The sequence below is a fragment of the Acanthochromis polyacanthus genome, chromosome 10 (assembly GCF_021347895.1).
Source record: "Acanthochromis polyacanthus isolate Apoly-LR-REF ecotype Palm Island chromosome 10, KAUST_Apoly_ChrSc, whole genome shotgun sequence".
NCBI classification, from domain to species: domain Eukaryota; kingdom Metazoa; phylum Chordata; class Actinopteri; family Pomacentridae; genus Acanthochromis; species Acanthochromis polyacanthus.
Genome location: NC_067122.1, coordinates 32,761,875 through 32,771,691, shown reverse-complemented (window position 1 = coordinate 32,771,691; position 9,817 = coordinate 32,761,875). Strand labels below are relative to the sequence as shown.

The 9,817-nt window shown below is 40.1% G+C and overlaps 1 long non-coding RNA gene across 1 annotated transcript in view; it reads right to left on the bottom strand.

Moving 5' to 3' along the window:
• Positions 1-4,081: 4,081 nt before the first annotated feature.
• LOC127535699 (uncharacterized) overlaps positions 4,082-9,817 on the bottom strand; it is an 89,431-nt gene continuing 83,695 nt past the window's right edge. Inside the window, exon 3 of the long non-coding RNA XR_007944555.1 lies at positions 4,082-8,027. This is a non-coding gene — a long non-coding RNA (uncharacterized LOC127535699). The remainder of the gene's footprint in view (positions 8,028-9,817) is intronic.

Here is a 9,817-nt window from a genome sequence, read left to right as displayed (position 1 = left end):
AACTAAACCAATACAGAAAAGAGAAACCAAGGGGAAAAACTAAACCAAATCTAGTACTAAAATAAGCTACACTACTAAGCCTACAAAACCCACAGCTGAACTACAAAAAACAAACAGGAATAAACTGAACCAGGCAACAAAACAGAGTACTTACAAAAACCAGGGAAGCTAAGCTATATGGGGCAGGGAAGCAGGCACAGGGAATCCAAAGACCAACAACAAGACAAGGCAGGAGAAGACACATTGGAGACAGAAACGGTACAGACGGAAATCCAGGGGGAGAGCTAGGTCCATGGGTGAGTATTGTGTTCTGGAGATGATACAAGAACTGATGGAAATCCTTAAGGGTGAAACTGAGTCTGTCAGGAGAACTCAGACTATGGGGGGCTGAAGTCGTTGAGAGGAAAGCAGAGCTAGGTGGGGGAAAACAGAATCCATCAGAGAACTGAGTCTGTGATCTGGTGGAGAGTAAGTGAATGAACAGAGCTTAAATACCTGGAGGTGTGAGTGTACGCAGGTGAGTTGACTGGCCTGATTACTGCAGCTGACTCCTGTCACAGCAATCAGCAGAATGCAGACAAGTGTTGCAGGAGAGTGAGTGAGAGAGACAAAGGGAGAAGGCAGACAGACAGAGACCAACAGGTGCAAACAGAGGAAGCCAGAGGGACAAGATGATATAGGAAGGAGAAGGAGAAAGAAGGGCAGGAGCAGGGATCATAAAAATCTCACTTTTCTAATGTTTATTCTTGTGTAGACTACAGTTGGTTCACAATGTCACAGGTTTGTTAATGAGCTGAAGCTGCCAGAGCAGAAAGGTATGGAGAGGTAGAGACTTCATAGGTCTACACATCTTCACATAGATTATACACTTTCTAGTGGACGCAATGGCAAAGAGTTACAATGAAGTCATATTAAGTTGTAAAGGAATGATCTCCTTGGAAGAAAAACGAACAAAGAAAAGGATCACTCACCACACAAGTACACACTTCATACGCTCAAAATGTAATCAAGGTAAAAATCAACACTCATTTGTGGCTTCACCCAGGACTAAAACCATATTCTTATTAGTAGAAGTCTTCTGTTTAGCCCATTGAACCAGCACATCCTACTCTCTCCCTGGATCTTGGTGCCATTTATCCTATCTCATCGGATCAGTGAAATGCTTTGAGAATGACTGAAATGTTCCATCCTGGTCTAGTTTTCCTAAAGCTTAAAAATGGAGTTAGGAAGTGGAGCACCAGTCTAGTTTCTTCTCAGACCACTTAGAAGACAATATGGCGAAAGTTCAGCATTGAATTATTGCCCAATGACATCAAAATATCCTGCATACTTCAGCTTTTAGCAACTTCATATAATCTGCAAAGACGTCACACCTCAGTGTTAAAATTTTGAAGAGGGAACTAAATGGTGAAGATAAATACCTTACCTCTAACCTTTCCAAAGGTCTAAAGTCTTTCAATAGTGTCATGGTTTATAAAGAATTTAGATTCACATTAATTGACTTTTCAGTTACTGAAGGAAAAATGCTGTCCAGCCCCACCTTGCTTATGCAAAAAAAAAACAACAAAAAAAAACAATTCACCCTTAGCAACCAGTCTACCAAATAATCAAATTTATTCGGCAACTAAGTTCAGTTTTACCAGCCACACTCGCATATGACTACGGCCAGGCTTGCTGAATCTAAACATCACTAAATAGAACCTTTCTGGCATTGTGAATTAGCTAAAGGGTCTCAAAAAAGAGCACATAATGTCACATTCTAAAGACATACAAGAAGAAATGAGAAACAAATTCATTGACATTTGTCAGTCTGGAGGGTTGCAAAGCCATGAGGCTCTGGGACTCCAGAGAACCACAATGAGAACCAGAACTAGTAGTCTGCTGGGTGGACTTTACTTCAAAGCCTGGTCATCAGAGACAATGATCAGATTGGAGGGGTCTATCATGCCTTTCACATCTAGCTTTGCTTAGTTGGAGCTTTCTCTCTTCCCCACCTTCTCCCTCCCTATTTGTCCTTCATGTGGCCATGAGTGAAGTGTGTGTGCATGTATGTGTGTGCATGTGCGTGCTTGTGCGTGCATGTGTGTGTATTTTTTGTAGGTGCAGGCCATTGGATTTTTACCTGAGTGAGCACACGAGCAGCAGAGTAGTCGATCTGCTAATATTTACTTCTGCACCATAAATGCCAGGCTCAGACCATGGCACGATGCCGTTGATCATTGAATAACCTCAGTTAGTCAACCCAGCCACTACTGAGTAGTTTTTGTTCTCAGTTCATGCTTCTAAACTGTTTCTCCTTGTTCAGTCTGTGACCAACCCTGCCTGCTCTGCTTGCTTGCTCCGTTCACCTCCTGTCTGGGTTACAGATTGCACCTGCCATCTCCACTCTGGTCTCATCAGGTCACCTCATTGGAATCTTCACCTGACCTGCACCTGTCGAAGGCTCCATCACAGCTCCCATGCCGCTGGCCAAACTCCATTGGCTCCTTCGGCTGCCAGCTAAGTTACCCCTCTCTTTTGCTGGGTTCCTTGTTGTGTAGTTCTGTGTAATGTGTAGCATGTAGTTTCAGTTTCTGTATTTCTGGCCTGAGTTGCTGCTGATCAGTGTGGTCAGTATGAGGCTTCATGCTGACCACACTGATCTTCTGAGATTCCTGACGCTCATCAGTTCATCCTGAACATATGTGTGTACATTAAAGCAATTTGGATTTGTTTTTGTGGGCCAAAACCAACTGTGCAGTTACGTGCAATAAGCCAAGCAAATAAATCCTTGACACATTAGTAGGAGTGCAACTAAAATAAAAGTCTGCAACTGCCACAATTTTGGCCAACATACATAGAATGCTGAACTGACTGCTATCTGCTTTGTGGATCACACATTTTTGACGAAATGGAAGTTTGATTTGAATGGTAGCACTTTATGATGATCGTTTTTGAGAGAAAAATTTTGTTAAAAACCATAATGGTGTTGGAGACATTGAAGGATCACCAAATGAACCTTTAGATGCACGAATGATTGGACCCTACACTGTTCCATAAGTGGGTCAAAAATGACCCATATAGAATCAATTTGGATTTTGTGTCATTTTGGTATTATTGTTTGTATTACATTTTAGCCCACACAAAACTGATTTCTTGCTTGAAATATGTTTATTTTTCACTTTATAACAGATTTTGAACATTTTGATAATGGTTAAGTCTCTGGAGTACTGATTAGAAGATCAGTGGTTCAAACCCTGATACGACCACTGTCAGGCCTTTGAGCAAGGCACTTAACCCTTCCTGCTCCAGGGGTGCTGTACTATAGCTGACCCTGCGCTCATCCCATGATCGGGATAAGCGAAACATAACATTTCACAGTGCTGTAATGTTTTTGTGACAAATAAAGGCAAATTATTAATAATTATTACACAGACCAGCAATAGAAGAATGTCAACATCCATTTTGTAGACATTATGGCTCAGTCTGCTGCTGGATGTGGTTTGGACTTCACTGTCTTCTAAAGAGGACTCATCAGAGAAATCTTCTGTGTCTGATTGATCCTGTTCAGTTAGGAGAGATGAATTTCCAGGTGGACGACCAACACCTCCAGCCAGACGATTCTGAGTCCAATCCCATAACTGCCTCTCCATCATCCAGCGTCTGGGTGACCATTTCTCTTGTAAACCGAGCAGTCATGACAAAAAGCATAAAAGCAACAGTATGTTTTGCAAGCTGAGTTAGCTAACTAGTGTTAGCTAACTATAAAATAGGCTAATTTGACGATACATAATAATAACACAGTCTTTCACACAAGAGTCATGAATGTCCAAATATGTTGAAAAATATCAATTTGATGACATCATTTTTCTGAGGTAAAAAAAACTGTAGATGATACTTGTAAGTTTTAGGTCTTGCTGTGTAAAACAATCTTCCTGATTGGTGACACTTCTGACATAGTGTGTGTGGTCAACAGTAAATATATTCCTGACAGTTACAATTAATAAGAATTACAGATTTCCATGAATTTCTATGGGAAATGAATGCGAGTCATTTTTGACCCACTTACGGAAGCTTGAGGTAGTAATACGAACATTATAACTAGCTTCTTAAAAAGGTAACTTTAATTTAAATGGAATGATATCAAAAGCATGTTTTTGAAGAATACCTGGAATGTGAAATAACTTTTCATTCCAAAGATATTACAAGAAAATGACCTCACCGAGTCATTTTTGAACCACATATTCATCTAAGGGTTAGGGATGGCTCATCATCTGAAGACCAGAAATGTCTCTGCAAAAAGTCTTTGTAATCCATCCAACCGATCCATCCATCCATCCATCCCCAGTCCAACACTGTGCTGGAACTATGACTGTCTGAAATTACACAACCACTACTACAAGGCTGCAGCAGACAACACAGTTCTTTTCCTGTCTTTTGAAGCTAGCAGCTCATGTAAAATTAGGTAGCCTCGTGCTTCAGGTGAGTGCTAAATCCTTAAATACAGTACTGAAAGCCTTCACATGTCCTAAAATCTACTGAATCTGCTGTTCAGTGAGTCACAATGCTGAAGCTGAAACACCTGTCACAGTGACATCATTGTGGTTGTCACATAATGATAAGTTAATACTAAATGTAGGACTGGTGACTGGCATCTGAGGCAAAACTGGAGCAGTCAGACCTTACCTTGATCAGACATATTCAAAACTCAAGCAAATTTCATTGTTTTTACAGAGTGCAATGCATGAAATTAATGAAAGAAGCTGAAATGCTGCGCAAAATGTAGTGCTACTTTTGTTTTCTACATTTTTCCAAAAGTTCTCCTGTAACAAAGCCTGTTTTGTCGTCGGTGCCTAACTGTAAAGCATTTTAAAATTCTGGACAGTTCACCCACTTCACAAATCACTTTTGGTTTCATTTGTCTTTGTATTACTGTATGAGATTTATGTACCTACCCAATACAGAGGAGCTGAATTGAATTTTGCTTGCAGTGTTCTAAACTTACAAAAAAATAAGAAGACGTAAGAAATCAGCAACAGTCCCCGTGTTGCTTTGGATAATTTACTGACTTCATTTTGTAAAGGTCCTATAAGAGTAGTTGCTCCTAAAAAAGTTTACCTCGAAAAACCCTTAGAGAGCGCAGTACTCCACCAAGGTTGTTGAGCCCCCCATAAGGCGTTGTCAGAAATGCAGCACATTTTTGTATTTATTAGTTTTATTAGTATCAGTAGTTTTGTGTTTATTAGTGATTGATGATCAGAAATCACAGCAACACAGAATGTGTCCATTTAATACAGATGTACCCACAAACAAAATGACTTGGCTGAGCACAGGCGTGTGTTCTGCATGTGAATGTTATATACCGAAATATGTAGCAGGAGGCGGGAATTGATGGGACTCGGAAACACCTCCACAATTTAATCAGTTGTTCCTTGTATCATTTCTAATGGTTAAGTCCAGATAAGTCCAGAGCGGTAGATTTGTAGTAGGATTGCAATCATGTGATCGTCAGCAGGCAGCTGAGGTAGTGTTCACTGGTGTAATATTTACAGTGACGCTGTGCCGCTACCTCACAATGATACAGAAATCTTTAACAAATCCATGGATCCAGGCTATAAGCTGCATCACCGCCAAAATCTAATCACTTGGTCCTTGTATCATTTCTGACCTTCCCTGAAAATTTCATCCGAACCCATTATTCTGTTTTTGAGTAATGTTGTACACGGACAAACATAAATTGATCATCACATAACTTCACCACATTCCTTGACAGAGTAATTATTCAGGACAGTGTATTTTTTCAGTAACCAAATGCAAGCAATCCAGCAAGCAAATAAATAAATAGGAAAAAGAAAGAAAAAATGTTAAATGTAAAGGGTCAATAGTTGACTGGGTCACTCACAATAAATCACATACAACTCCACAGAAAAATTCACATGTATATGGTATGTGTGACAAGTAAAGGCCTTACGGAGAAATATAAGATTCAAGTGTGGCGGAGTGGGAAAGTTACCTAAGCAAGTAATGTCTTTGGTGGACATTAAGTTGCACTATTATAACTCATGTGGAGATCTTAGCAAAGTGTTTTGATGACTATCTTGCTAACCTGAATTGTTTTTCTTTTATTTCAATAAAGTTCATCTTGCTCATTTTTTGCGTGGTTTTCTGGTATTGTTCAAGAGTGATGAAAATATGTTTTTATTTGTTTTGCTCTGGGCGTAACTGAAAAAGAGAATCTGATGAGAAAATCGCTCAATATAACAGCAGCAGATCCGAGCATATTAAGAGAAGATCAATGAAAAAGGGTCCTGATATTATGGGTAATAACAGGAAAAGATCTCACAAGAGAAAATACAATGAGAAATGTTTTTTTTTTATTATTACAAGGAAACCTGATCCAGTGTTGTGGAGATGAATGCAACCCCAGTGCTGTGTTCAAGGTAAACTCTCTAGGTGATGTTTGTGAAATAATGAGAGGCATTTTGCTTGCTTAGTAATAAACATATTACAATATCCACGGAGCATAGATTGCAGCACATATATGTCTACAGTGCCAGAGATGATTATTTCCTTTGCGCTGCAAGAGGTGAAGCTGCCATGGTGCATATTAAACAGGCTCTCTCTGTAGACTTGCCCTCAGTGGTGCTCATATTAAACTGTTTAGTCAGACAAAGCAATTACGTGATTTTTTCAAAACTCTTCACAAGGCCCAGGTTCATTTCCTACCCCTTGGGGCATGATATAAGTAAACATTAAATATACACATTTACAAAGCAGTTAATGCTTTACAGTAGTAAAAGGTGGGAGAGCCTTGAGTTGCATAGTCCATAATGATAAAATGTCACTTCATTCATGACAAATGCTATTCATAACTGCCATACACATAGACAAGTATGTGAATGGACATTTTCTTTGTATGGAAAAGTCAGTACTATCTTTACTTGGACTTCCTAAGCACTGCAATCGACCTAATGGTGATATATCCGAGGTTCCAAATAACTAAAAACAGCTAAAAATGTACTGTCTCGCTGTACAGTACATCTTATTGGCTACTATTACTTCGACATGTGAAAGTTTGACATTTAATGTGTGCATTGTCTTTGTCCTGCAAAAGACAGCAGCTAAGGATGTAATGTTCCATTTGCCCAACATCGACGCAAGTATACAGATATAAAACTTGTGCTACATTCAATCATACTGGGGACAAAATTAATTTTCTTTAGTAATGGTAATGTTTAGTGTTTGTCTTTATGTCTTCATGTCAATTTACACACTTCAGTGTATAGCACTATACATCTCTCACTATGTAACTGTGAATCTGAATTTGACCAACATCAGACATTATTCGCTGAAACCCATATTAACAATGTTCACTGATTGCTTCATAATTTTTTGTTTCAATTCTGCGATGCCCACTGATGCATACTATAGATCCTGTACAAGAAAGACTTGTCAAGCTCACGTGTCAGAATTTTAAATGTTAAGGCTTCTAAACAAGGATTTCAATTTCAACATTGCCAATCTACACAGACGTTGATATGACAAGCCATGTTTAGGTGAATATACAGTGAACCCTCGTTTATCGCGGGGGTTACGTTCCAAAAAGAACCCGCAATAGGTGAAATCCGTGAAGTAGTCAGCTTTTTTATTTACCTTATTATACAATACTGCACTTAGGGGAGCGCTGCAGCTGCAGCCAGGTGGACGCCGTGGCGGTACTCTTGCCTCAGAGAGCGGGCCGGCTGAATCAATTGGAGGGGTCGGGGGTGGGGAAGGCTCGTGCCAGTGCTCTTCTCCTGGGGGACGCGGCTGCGGTGGCCAGAGACGGCTGGGGACCACGTCCACTGTCCGGTTGACGGTGGGGGAAAAGAATAAGGCTGCTCCGTCGGCTCCGTCGTTCAGGGTGTCTCACTACATGGAGACCAAGGAGAGAAATGATCCAGCACTCCACAGCAGGCAGCGCTGGCCTGTATGGCAGAGGAGACGAGGCGCGGAGACTGTTCACGTTGGTCAGTCCCTTAGCCAATCAGGATGCAGAACACAATGCACTGTTTAAAAAAATGAAAATGAAAATGATGAAAAATGAAATGATGGAGTAGGCAAACTGACAAGCAAGGACAGAAATCACGCATGCACATGCTTTTGTCAGTGCTGATAGATTTTCAATGGCAGGATTTGGAGGATGAGTGAATGTGCTGAGGCTTCATTAGCTCCGTCAGATGCTTTTAAGAGACATATTGACATGTTCATTAATGAGGAAATCAAGTGAGTTACAGAGTCAAAAATGTCTCTCTCAATTTGTTCAGGAGTGTTCAGAGAAGTGTGGAGCTGCATGTGTGCTGATGTATGTACATCTGTGTGAGACACCGTACTCCTACCGCTTCAGCTGGAATCACCTTCACTAGGTTTTAGTTTTACACTTGTGCGATACTGACATCCTAATAGTACAAGGTGAAATCAAATAAAATTAAAATGCCAAAACCTCACTTCCTAAAATTGGCCTGTGCCCAAGGGTAAAGATCAAGTTAAGCTGCTCATACTTCCAGCTAAAAGTTTGCTGGGCTGCAGGTGCATCTCTGTTGCTATTTTATTCAGGTTTCATTAAATGTCAGTCTTCTAAAAGATTCTAGAACTGAACATCAGGATGAGGCAGTAATTGCAATAAAGATGAAACCTGATTGTCTCCGTAAAACAAAATGTGATTGTCAATTGAGTTTACCAATACACTGTCACATATCACTGTTTTCTACTCTATTGCAATGTTTTCTACTGTTTGTTTTATTTCTTGGTTTTCTTTCATTATTCCAAATTGCTTCTGCAATTATTTATACCAAAATAAATATTACTTTACAATCAAAACCCTTTCATTGAAGATGCAGTGATAGCACTAGATGAGCATTCAGTGTGAGACTGAGAAGAGTTTATCCCTTGAAGACAGTCTAATGCTGCATATTTGTCAGATATCTTGAAATGCCAATCTTTTTCCATTTTTAATTTTTTAATAACCTAAATAGCCAATGAAGTATCTGCTCTCAGTGAGTGAATTTGCTCTGTGCATGGCAGCTTAACCTAATGCTGATGTCAGGTTTAGCTGATCAGGTTGCTGTCATTCTGGTTTTGTTGTTGCCCTTGAATGCGGCATTGCCTCTGGGGGTACTGTGTCTTTCTCATGCACCATCTCTCCACATCAAGGAAATGCCATCATTCATACACTTCTAAGCGAATTTCCATAGAATGGAGTGATGGATTCTTTTCTTTCCAAAACATGTCCTCTCCATCTCAGTTGGAATGTGTGTTTCTGTGCATAAGAAAATTGAATTCCCAACTTTGCTGCTTGGTGCAGGAAGGCATGAATGTATAATTAGAGGGCTGTAGGGAACAGATAAGAAAAATAAAGACTCACTTTGATGTTGATCACAAATTGTTTCATGCTTTGAGTAAGCGCACACACACACACACACACGCACACGCACACACACCCACACCCACGTGTCTGTCTTGCTATCATTGTGGGGACATACCATTGACTCCCATTCATATCTAACCCCTAACCCTAACCAAACCCTAACCCTAACCAAAACAATGTCTAACCCTAAAGAAACGTTTTTGTACTTTTATTTTTTTCAGTAACAACAACATGGCCAAGAAAACACTGTTTAAACTTGTGGGGACCAAAATGAGGTCCCCACAAGTGACATAGTTTTCGGTTTTCCTACAGTTGTGGGGACATTTGGTCCCCACAATGTAGCAAAAACATGGACACACACACACACACACACACACACACACACACACACACACACACACACACACACATTCCAAATCCACACAATAATAC